The 23,017-nt window shown below is 37.2% G+C and overlaps 1 protein-coding gene across 1 annotated transcript in view; it reads right to left on the bottom strand.

Moving 5' to 3' along the window:
- Window positions 1-23,017, bottom strand: part of LOC134665707 (uncharacterized) — a 33,909-nt gene that overhangs the window by 2,658 nt on the left and 8,234 nt on the right. The window lies entirely within an intron of this gene.

The following is a 23,017-nucleotide window of genomic DNA, read 5'->3' as shown; positions in this document are numbered from 1 at the left end:
AGAACTAGTAATGAATTAGTTTGCTGCCAATAAGCAGTATGGAATTAAACAAAAAACAAATACATATTCATAAGTGTTTTCAACTAAGCAAACAATGACAACGGATTACTTTGTATGAATAATTCCATAGAAAAACGATTTTATCCAATTGTAACAAAAAAAATCGACAGCAAAATAAAAATCGGCCTTCATTCAGTTTCGGAATTTTCCATAATTACGAAGCATATTGGCACAATTTCTTTTGCATCCTGTATCGTTAAGGTGTATTAAAATTTTTGAGACAGGTTTTTGCGATATTCGAGGTAGACAGACCAACAGCCACACCCTTTAGGGCATATGAACTATACGAAGCCATATAAGCAGTGTATAGACATATGTCGCAGTCGGATCGTATAATCCGCCGTATTACATTACGGCTAGCCGTTTTCAAAAACAGGGGCGTTTTGAAATGCGGCGGTTTAACGATTAGTCGTATTGAATGCGGCTGAATGAGAATCCGCCGGAATGTATTCGGCGGCATACATTCTTCAACACGGCTAGCCGTAATGTAATTTAGCGTCTCATTAGCCGCCGGTTTGACAGTTTTTAGTTCCCATTTTTAACACTCGTGGCGCTGCCTGGCAAAGGCTGGGGTTTCCATCAAATCTGAAGTTCGTCGGACTGTTTCTTTTTAAAAAACATTTCTTTCGCAACTTAACTAACTAGAGCGGGGCTCCTATTCCTGAGCAGTTTGCCCTTCGGGCATCTGAAGCTACCTAACGAACCTAACCTACCTACCTATTGATTAGGTGAGACGTCCGTGAAAACATTACACTTTTGGGAAAAAAGCGTAGGTTAGGTTCGTTAGGTAGCTTCAGATGCCCGAAGGGCAAACCGCCCAGAAATAAGAGCCCCGCAATGCGTCTATTTAAGTTGTGAAGGAAATGTTTTGGAAAAGAAACACATGTAGTGCGGAAGAACCATGATAAAAATAAATTAAATTGCAAACATTGTCAAACTCCGGTTACGTAGGCGACCGAAAGAACTGGTCACTCTACAATGTACGATGCGGCTAAACGTAAGCCGCCTTATTGAAGAACGTATCGCAATGACAATCCGGCTGGTACATTTTGAGTTATTTCTTATCGTCAGCGATTTATTTGTCACAATTTGCTGCCCCTGAATATCTTGTCGCCCTAGGCCCGGGCCTACTGGGCTTTAGGACTTAGGACAAATCCGCTACTGGACGAGTGCATAGTAAGAATAACAACGACATACTCGTAACTCGGAACATTTCCATCTTCACTATTTAGACTTTAGAACAGCGGTCGGCAACCTTTTGGCAGCTAAGGGCCACATAGTAGTTACCGATGTTGACGCGGGCCGCACTTTGTTAATATTTATGACTTTATCAAACATTGCCGTTTGTTAATATTACATAGAAAATAGCCAAGGAGGCTCGCGGGCCGCAAGTGAGAGGTTCGCGAGCCGCGGGTTGCCGACCGCTGCTTTAGAGGGTTGGCATTCCACAACTGTTCGTTTCTCCAGAAACTTCATGCCTTACACAGCTAAACTGTTGAATGAACTGTCACCCTCTGCGGTATATCTGGACCAATACGACCTTCAAACCTGCCAAACGCACCCCTCTGGTGTTGCAGGTGTCCACGGGCGACGGTAATTACTTACCATCAGGCGATTCGTCTGGTCGTTTGCGTCCTTTGTGAGTATCATAATAATAAGGTTTAAAAATTGACATTAAATACTCAACAGTGCGGAGTGGACGATAGTACTCTAAAGGGGCCCACAGATTACCAGTTGGCCGGACGGTATCAGCATGTCAGTTAAACGCAAAAGGTGACGGTTCCGAACAATTGACAGGCTGATATCGCCCGCCAAACTGGTAACCTGTGTGCCCCTTCATGATAGTAGAATCTACCTACAACTTATCTACAAACAGTAAGGAATTTGTTATTTTAAGCTACCCGTGACTCCAGTATTAGTGGTAGTAAACCTTTTTACACGAGTCACGAGTGTAGCACCTAAAAGTTTTCCAGGAAAAGATTAGTAGTTACCTACTTTATAGGGAATGCAATCTCGATTTCGCAATTTCGAGATCTCGCACGAATTTTCGAGATTCAATCTCAACCAATAAAAAAAATGTTTAAATTTCCAAACTTTATTTTAAAGCTTTCCCAACTTTGACTGTCTTTGAACATTGAGTTATTAGTATTATTACTATCACTGAGGGCATACTACACAATGAAACTGTCGCAATCGCAACCACGCGACCAAAACGTCGCGAGGGCCGTAAAGGCTCCTCTTCACGTTGGCCCAACACCAACGCCAACGAGGGACGCATTTATGCGTTAGAGGAGCAAGGATATTGCTATCTCATCCTACCGCATGGCTGCGTCCCTCGTTCGCGTTGGCGTTGGCCCAACGTGAAGAGGAGCCTTAAAATTCATGGCGCTAACGTGTTTAGGTCGCGAGATTCACGCACCGCTTCTATTGGCTCCTCTACACGATGGGCCAGCGCCGGCCACTCCAAGGGACGCAGCCATGCGGTAGAATGAGATAGCAATATCACTTGCTCCCTCTAACACATAAATGCGTCCCTTGGAGTGGCCGGCGCTGGCCCATCGTGTAGAGGAGCCATATGGTTTGATGCCAAATCGGCAGCAACTTATGGCGCAAAATACTGGTTCTCTGTGCCGGTTCTATACGTCATAATAATATGTAGTTCAATGACCCACAAATTGTTACTTAAATTACATGAACCTAACCACCGCCATACAAGGTACGCTGTCATTTTAATAGGACATGCTGTATTAAATTAACTTTAATTCTTTATAAGTGTTCATGCATGTCACTAATATCACAGATTAATAAATAGTTACTACGTAATCGGGAGTTTGTCGCGGCTCTCGCGCGTGAGTTGTGCTGCCAACACGCGACAAGCCGCCAAGTCGCGCCGATCTGTCACTTCTCACGCCTGTCGCGGCCAGTTGTGCTAGAGGTGCAGATATATCATTCCCATACAAAACCGAAAATACGTACGCTATAATAGCCTACAAAATCTTAATAATAATACCTGCTACTCAGGACGAGAAGAAATGTACCATAAGTACGCGCACAAAGAGTCGAGAGTGTATTGCCCGCCGTGCGAGTCATCACGTGCCAACGCGTCAACGTAAGAATGTGCTAGGGTTGTGCGTTATCCCGGCATTTTGCCACGGCTCACATAAGAGCCTGGGGTCCGCTTGACAACTAATCCCATGATTTGACGTAGGCACTAGTTTTTACGAAAGCGACTGCCATCTGACCTTCCAATCCAGAGGGGAAACTAGGCCTTATTGGGATTAGTCCGGTTTCCTCACGATGTTTTCCTTCACCGAAAAGCGACTAGTAAAATATCAAATGATATTTCGTACATAAGTTCCGAAAAACTCATTGGTACGAGCCGGGGTTTGAACCCGCGACCTCCGGATTGCAAGTCGCACGCTCTTACCGCTAGGCCACCAGCGCTTCGTTAGGCCACCAGCGCTTCTGCTAGGGTTGTACCTATGATGATTACCTATTGTAAACGAATGTTGCGAATCAACCATATTTTTTTAATAGTCAATCAAATATGTTTTAGTTTTATATAATGATTTATGTTTTTTTTTCTTTCTCAGAATTCTGTTATTAAATTTTATAGTTGAAAATATCCTAAAGCGTAAATAATTTTAATAAATACTCATACGGAAAACAGGAGCAAAGCGACGGAAAATCAACGGTTTTTAACAGTTGTAATACGGTGCTACCTGGTCGATTCATTATGACTTTGTCAAAAATACTTTCAAAATTATTTAATAATACTTTTTCTAACTCTGCTAGGTATATAATTATTAAACGTTTCAGGTGGGACTTTTAGCCCGCCATAAAAAGATGAATCTTTATTATAGGCTTTTTCCCTTGTTAGGGTTCCGTACCTCGAAAGGAAAAAAACGGAACCCTTATAGGATCACTCGTGCGTCTGTCTGTCTGTCTGTCCGTCTGTACACATACGTAAGATTGTGACCCAAAGACGGACATGTAACGTAAAAAATGAATTTTAAACATAGGGGCCACTTTGGGGGTAAATGAGAAAATTAAAAAATAAAGTTTTTTAAACTACATCGTGTTACATATCAAATGAAAGAGCTCATTATAAGAATCTCAAATATGTATATATGTTTTATAATTTTAAAATAAACAGTTTAGAAGTAATTCAAGAAAATAGGCAAAAAACGACCCTTCCCCTTTATCTCCGAAACTACTGGGTCTAAAATTTTGAAAAAAATACATAAAATAGGTCTTTACCCATAGATGACAGGAAAACCTATTAGAAATATGTAGTCAAGCGTGAGTCGGACTAATTACTTAGTTTTTGATCCGACCCCTACGGGTTTTTAAAGGCAATTCACTCACGTTTCACATATTAAAAATACATTGTTAAAAATTGAGTAATGTACGGAACCCTTGGAACGCGAGTCCGACTCGCACTTGGCCGGTTGTTTACTTTTACACCCATCTACTGCACAATAATTACGTGGTTTCGGCAATTCGAAGCGTAAGCGCGGGAAACGTGCGGTGCAAGCGCTCAGGCGGGCGTTCGGCGGCCCTCTGTCGGTTGTATCGTCGACGATACGCCGAGCGGTAGGCATATAGCGCGTGGCCTTGAGCGAATGAAGGAGGTTTGCTAATATGCATAATTTTTGAGATATAATCGAAAAACCGAAAATGGGACCATAAAACACCCCTGTCCCTCCCGGCTCAAGGGCTACGGCCGGGTACTTTTGATACGTTCACCTCCTAACTAGTTCAAACAAAGTTACGGTTTTATAAATTGTGTCCCTAGCATTTCCCTCTACACCTTCTTTTGAGCATTCGTTGCATGGCCTATGTTATGTGTCGGCGGCATATCGTAAAATCGGGCATATCGAGATATTCCTAGGCATATCATGAAACGCCGCCATTTCATGATCTGATTAACGACTACCAGCCATATCGTTCAAACCTCAACGTTTGACGATTTGCCTGGCGACGTTTAGGCATATCAAATATGTAGGGTGTGATATTCCTTGGCATATCACCAAAACGCCGGCATTTCATGATCTGCCTAGCGAACACCAGCCATATCGTGCAAACCTCAAGGGGGATATTGATATTCCTAGGCAGATCATGAAACACCGGCATTTCACGATCTGCCTAGCGAACACCAGACATATCGTGCAAACCTCAAGGGATGATATTCCTAGACAGATCATGAAACGCCGGCATTTCATGATCTGCCTAGCGAACACCAGCCATATCGTGCAAACCTCACGAGGTGATATTCCTAGGCAGTTCATGAATGCCGGCATTTCATGATCTGCCTAGCGAACACCAGCCATATCGTGCAAACCTCAAGGGATGATATTCCTAGGCAGATCATGAAACACCGGCATTTCATAATCTGCCTAGTGAACACCAGCCATATCGTGCAAACCTCAACGGGGTGATATTCCTAGGCAGATCATGAAACACCGACATTTCATAATCTGCCTAGCGAACACCAGCCATATCGTGCAACCTCAAGGTATGATATTCCTAGGCAGATCATGAAACGCCGGCTTTTCGTGATCTCCTAGTGAACACCAGCCATATCGTGCAGTCCTCGAGGGATGATATTCCTAGGCAGATCATGAAACGCCGGCATTTCATGATCTGCCTAGTGAACACCAGCCATATCGTGCATACCTCAACGGGGTGATATTCCTAGGCAGATCATGAAACGCCGACATTTTATAATCTGCCTAGCGAACACCAGCCATATCGTGCAACCTCACGGTATGATATTCCTAGGCAGATCATGGAACGCCGACATTTCATGATCTGCCTAGTGAACACCAGCCATATCGTGCAAACCTCAAGGCATGATTTTCCTAGGCAGATCACCTACCTACCTACGCATGCTGCTCAAAACGCCACATAGAATGCAGCGCCACCAGTGGCAAATAAAGGAATTATTTTACGATGCGCCCGGTATGAAGACTTTGAAGCTAGGAATATCAACGAATGCATTGGTCTGATCGATCTGCCGCCTGTTTTATAAGGCAGATCGTGATATGCCTGGGCAAATCTTAGTCAGATCGTGAAATGGCGGCGTTTCATGATATGCCTAGGAATATCTCGATATACCCGGTTTTACGATCTGCCGCCGACAGTTATAAAAAACGTTTTTATGATTATAGAACATTCTGTAATTTAATTATTATAACGAATAATATTATGGATTTTGTTTATATACATTATGTTTATTATGAGTTTTAAAATTAGTTAAACGTAATTATGCAAAATGTTTGTATTAAAATTGAACGGCACACACTTAGATGTTCAATGTTCATGCCAAGTTTCATGTTATTTCAGCATGTCATCATCATCAATATTTAAGAGCTGCTCTTGTCGGTGGAGTAATCGCCATTCCGCCACTCTTTTTGCTGAGCAAGCCTTTTAAGTCCCTCGTACGACACGAGAAAAATCTTTTATTTGGCTGAGATAGTGAGTGTTTCAGCATCGTATTAAAATCAATCAAGAATAATAATTATTATTAAGTATATAAGTTAGTAATACATAATTAAATAATTATAAGTATATGTTATGTTATGCCTGAAATAAATTATTATTTAATTTAAAATGAGAGTATAACTTCGATTGTATGGCGGCGGGTTGATTCGTGTGACTTAAATATAAATCAAAAATTGAAACCAAAACCAGTTTGTTCTTCATTAGTATACCAATTAGTCGGATAGTTGTCAGACAGTTCAGGATTACGTCGAATTTGTAAATTAGATGGTCTAGTTTCAGGCATCATTGATTTCGATGCTTCTATCGAAGCACTGTCTGCTTTATTTATAAAAGAATTCGCAAGAGCGGTATAGTTAATTGGAGCATCTTCAAAATACACCAACGAACTAAGCTTATTTTCGAAATCATCAACTGGCGTTTCGTCACCTGTCATGTAAAAAATTTCTTTTATTTTCGCTCTTTTGTGTTCAGTAGTAGGTGTAGGTGCTTCGGTAATTTTAATAAATTTTCTAGTTGTCGATTGTATCTTTGGAACTTCCTTTGCTTTCTTTCTTGGTTTTTTTGGTGAATGTTTGATGTTGTTGACATTTTCTCTACTAAAATCACGCTGTTTTTCCTCTCTCCATAGTTTCCAAGCATCTTTGTCAACATTTATAACATAGTTTTGTGTCTCGGTGGTAGTTGTTTTTGTGAGTGTTCTTAGCCTACTGACATCTATGTCTTCCATTAAATCATGCTTCCGTGTTTTTTTGATAGTTCCTTTTCTAGGTTTTATTAGACTATTGTCATCAATTCTTTCATGTATATCCGGTTGTTGTACTTCTTTGGTAGTTGTTTCTGTGTGTGGCTTCAGAGTACTGGCATCTCTGTATATATTATCACGTGTTTTTGCTTCTCCGATAGTTGTTTGTGTGTGTGGACTTAAACTACTGACATCAAGGTATCTTCTTTGTGCGTCTTTAGTAATTGATGTTGTGTATGTATTCAGGGTTGTAGCATGTTCATCTTTTTCTATATTGTCCTGCTGTGGCGCTATAGAAGGTGTTGTCGTGTCTGTTTTATCATTGCTTAAATACTTATTTTCCTCATAAAATTGTAAGTTTCGTGGCTTTTTTGTTCTTGCCCTCTCATATAAAGATTGTATACTGTCGTAGACACGCATATCCCTATTTTTTATGTCTTTCTTCAATACTGTCGTAGGCGTTGTTGTGTGTGACTTTAGACTAATAAATTTTTCTTCTTCCTCATAAAACCTTAAATGAAATGGCAAATCTTCTGACGAATCCTCCCGCTGCAGCTTATTCGACATCGTAGTAATTTCATCTAACCTCAAGATTGATCCACTTTCTTTTTTTGAGAGTAAAAATGATTGCATCATTGGTGTTAATGGTATGTTTTCATCAACGCCATTTACCAAATAATCTGGTGTAGATTTAGGTTTTTCATAATTTTCTTTCAAAAATGCACCTGATTTATATTTGTATATAGCTGGCGTTTCTTTAGAGATTTGATAAGGCAGTTTTTCATGTTCATTTTCATGAAGCCCTTCAATTGGAATAGACACACGTTTTATCGGATCTCCTATTTCATGATTTAAAAAACGCTTAAAATCCCATCGCATCATTTTAGGGTCTTCTATAAAAGCTGCCGGTAGTGCCTGTGTTTGAGGTCTATTAACGATTAAGTTTTTCAATTTACTCAAACCAGTTAAATAATTTTCGAAGTCATTAAATTCTACATTTTTTTTCATAGTGGTTGGTGGATCTGTATTTACGCCTTGAATAGATGTTGGTGCGATACTGTAAAGTTTGTCATCAAAATCGTATAGCTCTTTCTGTGCCATTTGTGTATATTTCACAGTGACATCACTCACTAAGCTGTTTTCGTTCGTGCTATTGTTCGTAGGGTCGGTATGTAGCGATTGGGTGTAAACATTAGCAACATCATGGTACCTTGTGTCAATTTCTTGATTCTTATGAGTTATAAATATGTTTGATTGAGTGGTTGTTTCAGGTATATGCTGTTCAATCGTTGAGATTTTAGGAACAAAGATATCGGTATTTCTTATATTAGAAACGGGATTATATGCATTTGTTGTAGTTTTTATATTAGGAAATATTGTTGTAGTTGCCTGTTTAATTTTTTTTATTTTTAAAGAAGGTCTTTTGATATTAGAATAAATTTTAGATCGTAGCTTCAATGCCGTCGCTGTTTTGTGCTTTTTGATAGTTTTATTATCATTAGATGCAACTTTAATTACTTTTGGATCTAATTGCTGGATACTTTTATAAAGTTTTTCTAATATTTCGGTGAGGTTGCTACGAAATGGACATTTGCAGGATAGATTTTGTGCTGGAACCGTTGTTGGTTCATCTTTATTGTTTTGCGATTGCTTGGTTTCTGCCTTAGAGGCTTGGTAATTTTGATGATAATTGTCATCTGTAAGAATTTTTATAAACTGTGAATTCTGCCCGTTATAAATATCAGAGTGCGTTGTTTCATCTGCACTTCCTGTAAACGACATAGAGTTAAGATAAGTTATCACTCTCTGATAGTCGATAATCTTTCTAGCTTTTGCACTACCATCATAACGTCTGAATGGGAGTAAGCGTGAAGGCCTATATCCTGGTATTTTCCGGTTTTTAGCATCAGAAATTACGTCTTTCTGAAAAGAGTAAGTAGTTTGCTCATTTGAAGGTTTGAGGCTGGATTCTTCTACTATACTTTCCAAATATCGTTTCTGATCTAAAGATTTGAGTATGATGGCTAGTAGTTTTCCGTTGCTTTTGAGTGGGTGGTGTTGCTTGGTGAAGACCTTTGAGTCGTTAACGACGTTGATCCAGCTGAGCTTGCGCTTGGTGTTTTGAGTGGGTTTGAAATCTGTCCGGAATCCAAATTCGTAGATCAGAAGTGTGACCTGAAAGCAAATTACAACGTGAGTGCTTAATACGTCGCTTACGTAGTTGAAGTTATTTGTCTGTCGCATTATGTGAATTACAAACATAAATCAATGATTACAAAACACAAAGTGCAAACACATAAGTATTAGCAACAATAAAGTACTTACGGTTAGGTATACATCCAGCAGAGAAGAAAGACACACGAGTGTTAGATAATACAATGTACCGTATAGTCAGAAGGAATACCACGAAAAACTAAAAATGAAATTACGTTATCTGCCTCCCCATCGCGCATGCAAATTCGAACGATAGGGGCAATTAGCCGAAGTGGTTCGCGGTAGGACTCGGCGATTAAAAAAAATATTGGCAATTTTTGAATTTGTATTTTGGTTGTGTTAACTCCAGCGATGGGTCACAAAGGGACTTTTTGAACCAACTTTTTGACATGTGTAAAAATAAGCTTATAAGCGGCGGATGACACTAAACTTGGCGCTTATTGCATTTTTATAACCAAAGCAAGGTTACTTTGTACTGTTGATTATAAAATCCATACCTACGGTGTACAAAAAACATTTCGCGTTGTTTTTCACGTCAACCGTCTTGCATGCTAGCGTCCAGACAGACACAGCCAAAGCCATTATGTCCATCCTTAAATAAAGTGTCGAAAAAAACCATTTTATAATGAGGTTGTTGTACACGCATGCGCGATAAATCAAATGAGAAAGCGATTATTACCTATAAATAGCTTTGCGTATTTTACGATATGTCACTGGTCAAGTCATATTTCACTATGACTAGGTGCTACTGGCGGGGCGACCATGTAACTCGATTCCCACCGGCTTGCCCTTTTGAGAGAGTTGAGCACTTTCAAAATTCAATATTGTTGCCACGTCCATTATATTTATTATACCTATTTATTTTTTTGAAAATATTGTATAAGTATTTATCATCTAAACGCTGTAGAGCCAATCCTATCAAAAAAAGAATAAGCGCTATATTTTTGTGTGTGAATGCCAACTCTACTGCTTGTAATATTTACATTTTCAAAGCATAATATGGTCATCATTATGGCCTATGACCCGAAGAAAGTTGGTCGACTGGCCTATCCAAAAAGCACGTATTTTTACACAAACCCTTATCATCATACGTCGGACTCCAGCGGGCATTTTCGTGGCATGTCAGAATGATAGGTAAGGTTCGCAAATCAATCAATTCACTTTCGAGTATTTGTACTTAGTATTTGGTACCTAGTATTTATAATGTGAAATTCCAAATATCATAGCAACTAACTGCGTTATTTGTAAACGTACTTGAACTACACATAAGTCAAAATGGCGAAAAAGTTCGTTTGGCTTTATCCGTCACTCAGACAATAGGCATGTTGACATGAATCGCAAATATATAACATGTTATGTTTTTACCATAGCAGGGAATATTAGAATGCTGAAAATCATATTGTGTAAGTGTAAATATGCGTAATTAATTAATTAAAAATAGTCAAAAGTATTTAAAATAATGCCCAGTATCACGTGACTGCAAACGCCAATCGGAGCGCGTGACGTCATGACATGAGAAACACCACAGACTAGTCGTCAAACCTGACCGTAATCCATAGGACACCGCCAAAGAGTTTGGATGTTCAAACAGTGTATGTATTTTTTATTTCGACAATAGACATTTATTACGTACAAAAAATATTATGACATGATATAAAATATATATTTATTAGTTATTAAATAAATAAAATGTTATATAATACGATATTTCACCAAAATCTTTTTAATAATTTGGCTGAATGGAACTATCATTGCCATGTTGGCTGTCGGAAACAAAAAATAAATAAATTAAAAAGTTATATCTGCGCCACTATATTTGCACTCACAATTTTAGTTGTATCATAATAATTCATCTTAAATTGTAACTGTAAGTATTTTTGTGTGAAATTAGTTATTGTGATTCATTTTTGAAATGGTTTTATCATCGCTGAACGTAATATGTATACATATAGTTCGCAAGTAACAATATCATTCAAGTCAAAATTCGTAACTGCAACGTAAGTATCATGTAACAAATATATTTTTTTATACTCTAGGGTCTTGATTGTTGTTCTTTTACAGATAGGCACTGCATAAGACATGTAAAACTTGTTATTCATTATTTTAGCTTATATATTTACGTAATACTGATCTTTTAGAAAGAGAGATAAATTAAACACTACAGCTTTTGTTCTACGCTAGGACTGACATTTTGGCAGCAGTTTGTTTATTTATCTGTTCGTGACGTCACGTGACAGCTTAGAGCGTTTAGGCTCAAACTTTAAACACTAAACTAATTAAGCTCTATTTAGTATTTAAAATTAATGAATAAAAATTTTAAATATATTTTTTTGTAATAATTACGTGTCTATCTATAAAATGAATACAGTTCTAAAAACTTGTCAACATGCCTATTGCAGCTGTGAGAAAGGAACAAAACAAATGAGTTAACTGGGCATGTCAAGTTCTATGAACACGGCTATGTTACAAATACTAGGTACATTATGATACTCGTAAGTTAAGATTTTTTTGTTAACCTTACCTTGCCCTCAAACTGCCCCCTATAGTCCGACGTATGCTTATCATTATCTAAATTCTAAATATTTCGAGAAGGCCTAATATCTATGATGATTACGTTGCATCATCATCAGCACATAAACTTTAAACTCTTGGTAATAAAGTCGCTTTTACCTCTACCCTAGATGCTGATTTCTGTTTGACCTTACTACTGCTCCATTATTTTCTTTGATTCATCATAACGATAAAACACAATAAAAGCGCGCATCATATTCGTGGACGTATAATGACCATTGTACAGACGCGATCAGATTATATCGGAGCGACCAAGGAGTTCACAATATCTGAACATGCACTCTAACGCCCTGACAATAGAGGTGTGTTCCGATATTTGTGAGCGCCTTAGCCGCTCCGATATATCTGATGGCGACTACCTGAAGAAACCCCACTCGATTGACCTTTTGTAGATCTTATCACAATGACATAAGGCATACGTCAGTTAACTGTTTACCGCCATAATAAAAACAAATGACTGCAATAATTTTCGGCTTTCTTTCGCGTACGCGTCGAGCGTAACTCGGCTTTTAAAAGGGAGTATTACACCGGTCAAATCTTACAATAAAAAAACAATGCGTGATGTAGTTCTGTATTTTTTGTATATTGTTAATAGTCCTCGGAGGAATGTGAGACTATGTTTTGCAAGCAAAAAAAAGTTGTGCTCCCGGCGTAATTTGCAAAAAACTGCAAAAATTACGGAGTTTTTTCAGTTTTTGCACTTTTATTATAAAACTATGGGTTTTTAGTCAAAACTTGCTATGTAACGTTAAAAGAATATTAAATTTGGAACAATTTAAGCCCATGAACAGCGCCGCATGTTAAATAGTTCATGAGATATGGAACTTTAAAGAAAGGGTATTTTTTCCTTAGAATGAAATTTTTAGTTTATCCTATGTTTCAGGACAAATATGGGCACAACCGCTCATACTATGAGATATATTGCGATGAATAAAGTTGTAGCCAATTTAATTACCTTTCATTTAAGTGCAAGAAAGGGTCAGTAAGTTCTACAGTTCTTTAGTTATCGTAAAAAAATGAAATTGCTATAATAAGGAAGGCAACTAATGTATTGTTTAAGGCATTGTCAAAATCCGTACAAAAGGCAGTACCATCGTCGAGAATGCCATCTACGATTAGCTTTTACCGGCCTTCTCCGATAGCAGCAGAGCGATGTTAGAAATCAACCATTTTTAAAATGCACTCCCCTCTTAAGCACTTCATTCATTCAGTAATGAAATCAAGATACAAACTGTACTTTGGCTTGTTTTTAGGCTCCACGTTTTGGTCGCAGCCATTGATTGTAGTCCAGGATACCGATTCTTATTTAAGAGTTAGTTCTTGTTTTGATACGACCTTGACGATAGTTCACGGTGATTGACGTGGTGTTGACGAAACGCATCGGAATCGCTGAAAGTCGTGTCAATAGATATCTAGCTGTCGCTTTTTGGTGCTCTTGAGTGTACTGTGAGTCGTGTTAATACAAGATCACGATAATATCCTAACCACAACAAATTGATACATCAGAATCAGCTACCATTACCCACTCTAGGTATACGTTTGTGTTATAATCCACGCCACGGGTTTAAACTAGCAATATCATATTACTACGAGTCTTAACTACATACATATATATAGGTGTTTAAGATTGACAAACCAAATCGGGAATAGAAGAAGAACTAAACGAAACACGTAGTATGTACTAGTTTTTATTCAGTAAGGTATAGATAAGTGTGTGTTAACATGATGCATGATCTGCCAAGCCGGGCAGAGTGCATACATTTATTACTTTCTAGCAATGAGACATTATTTTGGCATAATTAGTTAATCATGTTAACATTGAGATATATTTGGTTACGAATTACACATAGCTGTACTATGCCAAATAATTTACAAAATTTTAGTTATAGGTACTTAAATATCCAATTTGTAACTCAAAAACTTCAATATGTATTTCTATTGACAAATTAGTCAAATTATTTTTATTTTTAATTGGTCCAGACTATAAATACATTTATACAGTAAAGACTGAAATAGGTGTTTATTTTGTAGTCACAACCCGTGGATTGACAACTCACCGAGCAGTAGCTCCGCATACATTTAGCTTTAACAGCCATTGGAAAAGAATTTGCAATAAATATTGCGTGTAAATACGGTAAACCATTAAAGAAGTTATAATATACTGTTAACTTGACAAGACTGAGTCATATACATGCCTGTAGCACAAACTTACTTACTTAGCGTGGGTAATGGTAGCTGATTCTGATGTATCAATTTGTTGTGGTTAGGATATTATCGTGATCTTGTATTAACACGACTCACAGTACACTCAAGAGCACCAAAAAGCGACAGCTAGATATCTATTGACATGACTTTCAGTGATTCCGGTGCGTTTTGTCAACACCACGTCAATCACGGTGAACTATCGTCAAGGTCGTATCAAAACAAGAACTAACTCTTAAATAAGAATCGGTATCCTGGACTACAATCAATGGCTGCGACCAAAACGTGGAGCCTAAAAACAAGCCAAAGTACAGTTTGTATCTTGATTTCATTACTGAATGAATGAAGTGCTTAAGAGGGGAGTGCATTTTAAAAATGGTTGATCTCTAACATCGCTCTGCTGCTATCGGAGAAGGCCGGTAAAAGCTAATCGTAGATGGCATTCTCGACGGTGGTACTGCCTTTTGTACGGATTTTGACAATGCCTTAAACAATACATTAGTTGCCTTCCTTATTATAGCAATTTCATTTTTTTACGATAACTAGAGAACTGTAGAACTTACTGACCCTTTCTTGCACTTAAATGAAAGGTAATTAAATTGGCTACAACTTTATTCATCGCAATATATCTCATAGTATGAGCGGTTGTGCCCATATTTGTCCTGAAACATAGGATAAACTAAAAATTTCATTCTAAGGAAAAAATACCCTTTCTTTAAAGTTCCATATCTCATGAACTATTTAACATGCGGCGCTGTTCATGGGCTTAAATTGTTCCAAATTTTATGTTCTTTTAACATTACATAGCAAGTTTTGACTAAAAACCCATAGTTTTATAATAAAAGTGCAAAAACTGAAAAAACTCCGAAATTTTTGCAGTTTTTTGCAAATTACGCAGGGAGCACAACTTTTTTTTGCTTGCAAAACATAGTTTCACATTCCTCCGAGGACTTCAAACAACATACAAAAAAATATAGAACTACATCACGCATTGTTTTATTAGAACATTTTTTTGTAAAATTTGACTGGTCTATATGTGATGTTATCATTATCATACTTAACGTTATACTTTCATACTAGTAATTGAGAATTAGTAAACCTTAATTTAAAGAAAATACAGTCCAACTTTGGTCATTTAAGCGTTGTTGTAAGTACAATTGTGGTATTTTGTAAACAAGGATCTAGACTTGCCCTATTTTCGGAAAAATATCAAAACAGAAACTGTGAAGTTCGACCAGTCATAAAGGGGCCAGCAGATGACCAGTTCGTTCAAAACCGAAATTCGCAAATTGCGGGGATCTTTCTCTTTTACTCCAATGAAGGCGTAATTAGAGTGACAGAGAAAAATCCCCGCAATTTGCGAACTTCGATTTTCGCGATTATAGCCCAGTTCCCCGGACGATTATCAGCCTGTCAGTTAAACGCAAAAGGTGACAGTTCTGAACAACTGACAGGCTGATATCGTCCGGCGAAATCATGGCGGAAAGAAGCGGCAAGGATTAATCCGATCCGAACAATTCCTCAGAGCACTCCAATACAATAGAGAAGTCCTAAGTCGAGGACTCCTAAGATTTACCCTTTAACCATTTGACATTCCTTTAGTCATTCGATTTCGAACCGTAATTCGGATCTTATACTAGAGATGCGCTTTTGTTTTAAGTATGATGACAAGTAGGTCCGTGTTGCCGCTATGGACTACAGCTCACTTGCACCATCCCACTAACCCGGGGTTAAGCGGTTAAACCGTTAACCTAGTGTCAAACTGTATGGGTAACCATGACAACTCCAGGTTTAACTGGTTAACCCCGGGTTAGTGGAATGGTGCAAGTGGGCCTTTAGGGTTAAATCTTAACCAACTCTACAAAGAACGCATATGCGCAAGCGCTCAAGCAACAAAGACAAACAATTTGTCGCATTCTACGCCACGCTTGCGCGCGCGCAGCGAGAGCACGCTTCCAGTCATTATAACTGTCATTACACACACAATTTCCTCCGTACGTGTGTTAGCTGAGGAACACTTGCATATAATTGATTTCCTGCTTTTTAGGGTTCCGTACCCAAAGGAGTAAAACGGGATCCTATTACTAAGACTCCACTGTCCATCTGTCTGTCAGCAGGCGTCTGTAACTCATGAACCGTGATAGTTGAAATTTTCTCCAACCACGGAACCCTCGGTGGACGAGTCGGAATCGCACTTGTCCGTTTTTTTTTTGTTTTGCGGTACGGAAGTGTGAAGCGATTAGACGACGACAAGAGAGTGTAAAATTATAAATGACTAATAATAATCGTCACAATGAAAGCATAAAAATAGAGCCAATTTATATAAGGGGTCATCCATTAATTACGTCACACGTTTAGGGGTTGGGAGGGGGTCAAGAAAATGTGACATGTTGTGACATGGGGGAGGGGGGAGTCACAAACATTGTGACGTCATTTTCACTTCATCACTATTCATCAGTAACTGAAAATTAATTTATATTAGTTTAATCGCTGTACATTTAAATAATGAAGTTTTGGAAGTAGGGAATTTTCGTTCCTAATTGGTATTGTGTAATAAAATTACTAATGTTTCTTTTACCAAAAATATGTTTTTTATTAAAAAAATAATGCCGAGTTAGTATTGCCGATTTCGTTGAAAACAAAATTGCCTAAAATGTGACGTCATACCAGGTGGAGAGGGGTTTGCAAAATGTGACCAAGTGTGACAAGGAGGGGGAGGGGTCAAAAAACCTAGAAATTCGTGACGTAATTAATGGATGATCCCTAATGAGAAATTAGAATTAAGTAGGTAGGTACCTCCCAAGTAGCATGGAAGTGTCGGCAACGTCAATATACCAGCCAATTTAGAACTTAGAGTGATTTAAGAGACGTATAAGAGTGTCAGAAAAGATTTAAGCTGTATAAAAGGTATTTTACCGACATTATACAGCTCAAGCTGTATAGAATCATTATAAAGGATTCTGCGGAATCATGGGGTGCTTTATCAGAATATAGAAAATCTACTATAAAACTAAAAGTGTTGTGAAACACTACAAGCTAATTCTATCGTAAAAGCTGTATACAGGCTGTATTGTAGTAACACTTGGCACTTTTAGCTGTATAAAAGTATCTGTCAACTCCGTTTTAAAACTTTAAGTGTTGTGAAACACTACAAGCGAATTTTATGGTAAGAGCTGTATACAGGCTGCATTGTAGTATCACTTGGCACTTGTAGCTGTACAAATGTATCTGTCAACCCCGTTTTAAAGCTATTTCTTATGGCGTAATTTTACTCTCCTATAAGAATAGTAGTTGTATAACTTCTGTCTGTAAGGGTATTATAAAACTAAACGAATAAATGGCAGCTATAGTACAGCTTTTTTCTGTATTACTGACAGAGTCGCTTATTTCGGCGTAATTTTACACTCGTATAAGTATATATTTCGACCACGAAAATAAAAAATTGTAATGAACAAGATTAATAATTTAGAAAATTATGAAATGGAACGAAGAATAGACCAAATACATTTGGACCTAAGGGTTTTTTATTTGTTATACGGATCTCTAAAGAGACTTATAACTTATGTACGGAGAACCGAAATACAGCCAAATGAATACAAATCTTCTATTCTAAAGCTGTTTTAATTCCAAAAGCTGTAAATGACACTCCATTTATTACACAGCACAGCTACTAAGATTATAATGCTCTCCAACTATCCTGTAAGCTGTTTAAAAATTGTCGCCATTTTACAATGAAACAAAAAAGTATTTGTAAATATAATTAAGGAAATACTTGCAAATATTAAGCAGACTAACATCGTGTTATGATTACCAGCTAAAATAAATTAACTTTAGCCTTAGAATTAATATTTATAAAACATTTTGATATTCTAACCTTAAAAACAAACACTAACTTTCCCGATTTTTGATATTGTCCTTATGGTTTCTCTTTGTTATTTTGCAGGCGCGTGAATATTTTGCCAGAAAAGATACATAGGTTCACAATAAATAATAATCGGCACTTACAAATACTACTACTTACAAATACAAATAATATATTCCACTTAAGTCCTCTATAATTTTTACTTTTACCATCCACTATAACACTTTATTGTCGCCATTACTATATTACGAATTATACGAATGAACAAGATTAAGACATTTTAGTTTCCTAAATGATTATTATTCTCTTGTAATCATTTTTAAAAACTCATTTAAAACTCATATTCTTATATCGTACTTATAAGAGATTATCTGTAGTGTTAAGGTTTCCTGTTACACCGAAATATAGCTGTAATGCAGCTATTATGCAGCTTATGTGTTGCTTATACAGCTACTCTACAGCTCTAATAACGCGAAAGGCTGTATAATTTGGGCCCTTTTTTAACTTATAAGGGCTGTATAAGCGCTTATACAGCCTTTGTACAGCCTAACCGTACAGCTTATAGTATACAAATAAACTTCAATACAGCTTATATACAGCTTGCAATGCTACTTGGGCTATACACCTACTGCGCGCTACGCGCAATATTATCGACTGTCATGGTCCGGCCGAAACATGATATTTGTGCCAAAACGTTATTTTTGATCCCTAGACGTTCATCAGGCGCCAATTGCCTTTGGGCCCGATTCGGATTATGAAATAGACATCTATTAGACATCTTTTAGACATCACCAAGATACGATAACGATATGTTTAAGATGTAACCTGTCAAGTTTGACATTTGCGCGATTCTGGAGATACTCTTGAACGATTTCCACGGGATATGACTTAGAGATCTAATTCACATCTAACGTATAAGTGACATTGGTTGCCCGAATTGCGCTGCAAAAGAGAACTAGTTGATGTCTAAACTATAACGTATCTAGTGCGGGTCATCTCTTGTGAATATCTTGAAGTTCGAATACGGCAGTTTGACCCGTTACAACATGCTATGCTATTATACAAATCACAAGTTATTAGATATAGAGCACATTTGGAGCAATACATTTCCGGCTGGTAGAGTTACGAAAACGACATAATATGTTATGTGAACCAATCATTAGGCTTATCGCTCAGCACGATTCCATGATACAATACGTGGTACATTACTTATTCTGTGGTGGTACAATTTCTACGATAAATTAATGATATCGAGAGTTAGCAACAGAAGTTGCTAAGCGGGCCAGGTGTTCAAGTTCAAAATTACCTTGACACGCGCTTATTCTCTTAACAATAAAATCGCGTCAAGATCATTTTGAACACCTGCCGACTGTATCATCTGATACATGATTTCTTATACGTTTCGATTTTATTATTAATATTTATTAAGGTCGCATTTCGATCCACTTCGAGGATCTTTATCATGAACCACGACGGTTGCTTAATGAACGAAATAGGTAACGTGAGTTTTCTATTTAAGAATGCGTAATTCTTTGTATAGTCTTAATTTAGAAAGCAAACAGTAATTACATTCAAACACCTCAAAATTAGCCCTATATCATCTGATAATAACACCATGCATATATTATGCGTTACTATAATTATGTAGGTGTTTTTCAATTTGTCGGATTCTGTGGGTGGAAAAATGGTTTCCAATGATTTTAGTGAAAGCGTGCATGTTGTTGTGTTGCCTAATGTTAAATTAGAATACAATGTGGTAAAAGTTTGGTTGCAAAACTTGCAAACAATTGTGGTCAATGTAAAATCAAGTGGTGGAAAAATGACAGTTCTTATGATATGTAAAAGAGAGAAGACACGGTATTTACTCGTATAATTAACGTCAAATAATGCAATGTCACGCAAGAGGTTTTTTTTTTTGATGTGGCGCGCGCACAGCTCTTGTGAGCAAGGACCTCGCTAAGGATACGGGCGAGCCTATCTGTCTGAGCATATCTGTCGCCAGTTTTCCCTTAGTCGCCTTATACGACACCCACGGGACCAGATGGGGTGGTGCTATTCTTTTCTGATGCCGGCACCACCGCGCAAGAGGTTTGACATGATATAATTTTATTATAGCCATTCAAAACTTTAATTGACCAATCACGGCTTATTTAGGGTTCCGTATACCCGAAGGGTAAAAACGGGACCCTATTACTAAGACTCTGTCTGTCTGTCACCAGGCAGTATCTCATGAACCGTGATAGCTAATGCTCGCTGCAGGCACGACTGTAAGATCTAACGTGTAAAGAAGCCCACAGATTACCAGTTCGCCGGACGATATCCTCCTGTCAGTTAAACGCAAAATTTGACAGCTCCGAACAACTGACAGGCTGATATCGTCCGGCGAACTGGTAATCTCTGGGCCCCTTTATTATAGTCCGTGCGTGTAAGGCTAACTATTCAAGCAGAACGTTTACAAGTATTGAGTTATTACCGGGTTGATGATGAAAACTAATACTTGTACCAATATTTTAACTTTATTCATTTGTTACAAACATAATAACAACCAATTTACAATAAAATATTCAAGACGTCTACACTCTAACTTGTCCGTACTCGAACTGGCCACTTGTCACTGTCATACCGGCCTTTTTATAACAATTCAAAATGGCGGGCACCAGTGACAAGTATGAGTCAATTGATACTCTTTTATAATCTAATCATAAATAAAAGTAAGAATGGTCAAAATATAAGCTATTAATAAATAATGATCCTTACAGCTCGGCCATCCTGTTCGAGGCGAGACCCTTCGCCATGAAATAGTTAAAATGATTAAAATAATGACAAATTTATAAAAATTATGAATCGGCAATGTATACATCAAGAACATACCAAGATTTATTGATCCAGTATTGCTATGTGAATGATATTTAGGCACATAATATGCGTATAAAATTATAATAAGCAACAAGAGAAATAGTTACAAACATAATACTCATATGCATATCATAAGAATAAGATTACAATTATAATGTGTATTATTGTTAATTATTAAGTATCAATAAAATGTCAATTGATCAAAACATAATATTATTAATTGTTCAAATTATGGGTTTCAAAGAACTTTTATAACTCTGTTATTAAGGTTAAAGAAACTGTATATGTCATCGTAGAAACAAATAAATGTAATTAGATCGGCCTGCAGAAATATAATAAAATATTAAACCATAGAACAATCATAAGCGGAATTCCATTTTCAATCATTATGTATAGTTAAATTACACAATCTAGTATTATTAAATTTTCTTCAAGACTTGTTAAATTTTCAAGAATTTTATGAGCAAGAAGTACAATATATACGTACACAACACTATTATTCACTTTTACACGTAAATATTCAAACCGTTATCAATTATATCGTATCACCACATAATTCCCCGACAGAAGATAGTTGCGCCAACGCGTGCTGCTCTTCTTTGTTGCTCTGTTGCTGTCCGCGATGAAGACGCCGGCAACCACGCTGATGCTGCTCACCACAGGGCACCGGATGTCGCGCTGCTACTAGCTGCAGCCTTGTGTGCCATGATGCCAGCATTTGAAGACTCTGCGGTGTAGCAAGGATCGTACTTCTGTGTAGAAGCACCTTGGTTTTGCCAAGGAACAGGAATGTCATTGCCCTGGCCGTCTCACCTAGGCACTCCTGGGCGGTAAATGAAGACCAAACCCTGGCTCTATCACCTGAGCACTCCTGGGTCCTTCATCTGAGTTGAAATTGATTACACACCCCGACCCTCTCACCTGGGTACTCCTGGGTGGTAAACGAAGACCAAACCCTGGCCCTATCACCTGGGCACTCCTGGGTCCTTCGTCTGAAACTTGTAAGACTTTCTTTAGAAACATTTATTTATTTAAAATTATTGTATTATTTTGTTCCATTGTAAGACGCTATCATTTTAAGCTTGAATTGGGAACATGTCAGGTTTAATAATTGTACGCATACTACATATACGTAATTTAATGTTTACTTACCACTTGTGGGTAAAATTGTAGGGATTTAATACAGACTAAATGTAATATAATTATGTTATATGTTCAACATGAAATTGTTTTATTTTTTCTACTTTTACCGTTCGATTATTCCCGTATAATTTTACTTTTGTTATTGAATGAATTGAATGTTATCTGTTGCCAACGATTTAGTATAATGTGGGAGTTAATTTGATAGTAGAGTTCAATAACGATAAAAAAAATGTTTGACAGTAGAAGTAAGAAGTAGAAGTACCTACACTTCTACTATTCTTTAACCTATTATTATGGTGATTATTATACAACAATCGAAATTTATGTGTAAGTGAATAGGACTAATAAAAGCATTGCTTACACGCCTTAGATAGGTCGTTACCAGAAACATCATAGTTCCATCAATACTTTAGTTTGTTTTATCAAACACAAGAACCCGAACTCTCCTCGTGTCCTGAGATCTATTACATACTTATTAAGAAATGATTCAAATAGTAAATACTATTTCGGATCAGCAAAGTCTGTAAATTTAAATAAATAAGTAAAATATAAATATGTTTCAATTTACAAACTCATATTCTCACCACAAATTCCTTATCACTCAGAACATATTTAAACACATTTAGACTTGTTCATTATTTCACATTTATGATGTTTCTATTGTAAGGATTAACTAGTTACGTACTTACTTTTTTTAAGTAATCGTATTAGTTAAGTAATCAAAATTATTTTCTATATTACGATATTAATTTGTTTTACGGTGTCTAAGAAATACTAAGTGGTTTTGCAACCAACAGGTTCTATTAAAAAAAAAACTAAAATTTATTAGTGTAGAACAGTTTTGATAGTGAATATTTAGT

This window comes from Cydia fagiglandana, chromosome 7 (assembly GCF_963556715.1).
Source record: "Cydia fagiglandana chromosome 7, ilCydFagi1.1, whole genome shotgun sequence".
Lineage (NCBI taxonomy): Eukaryota > Metazoa > Arthropoda > Insecta > Lepidoptera > Tortricidae > Cydia > Cydia fagiglandana.
Note: the sequence above shows the minus strand (reverse complement) of the source record. Positions and strands in the feature narration are given on the sequence as shown.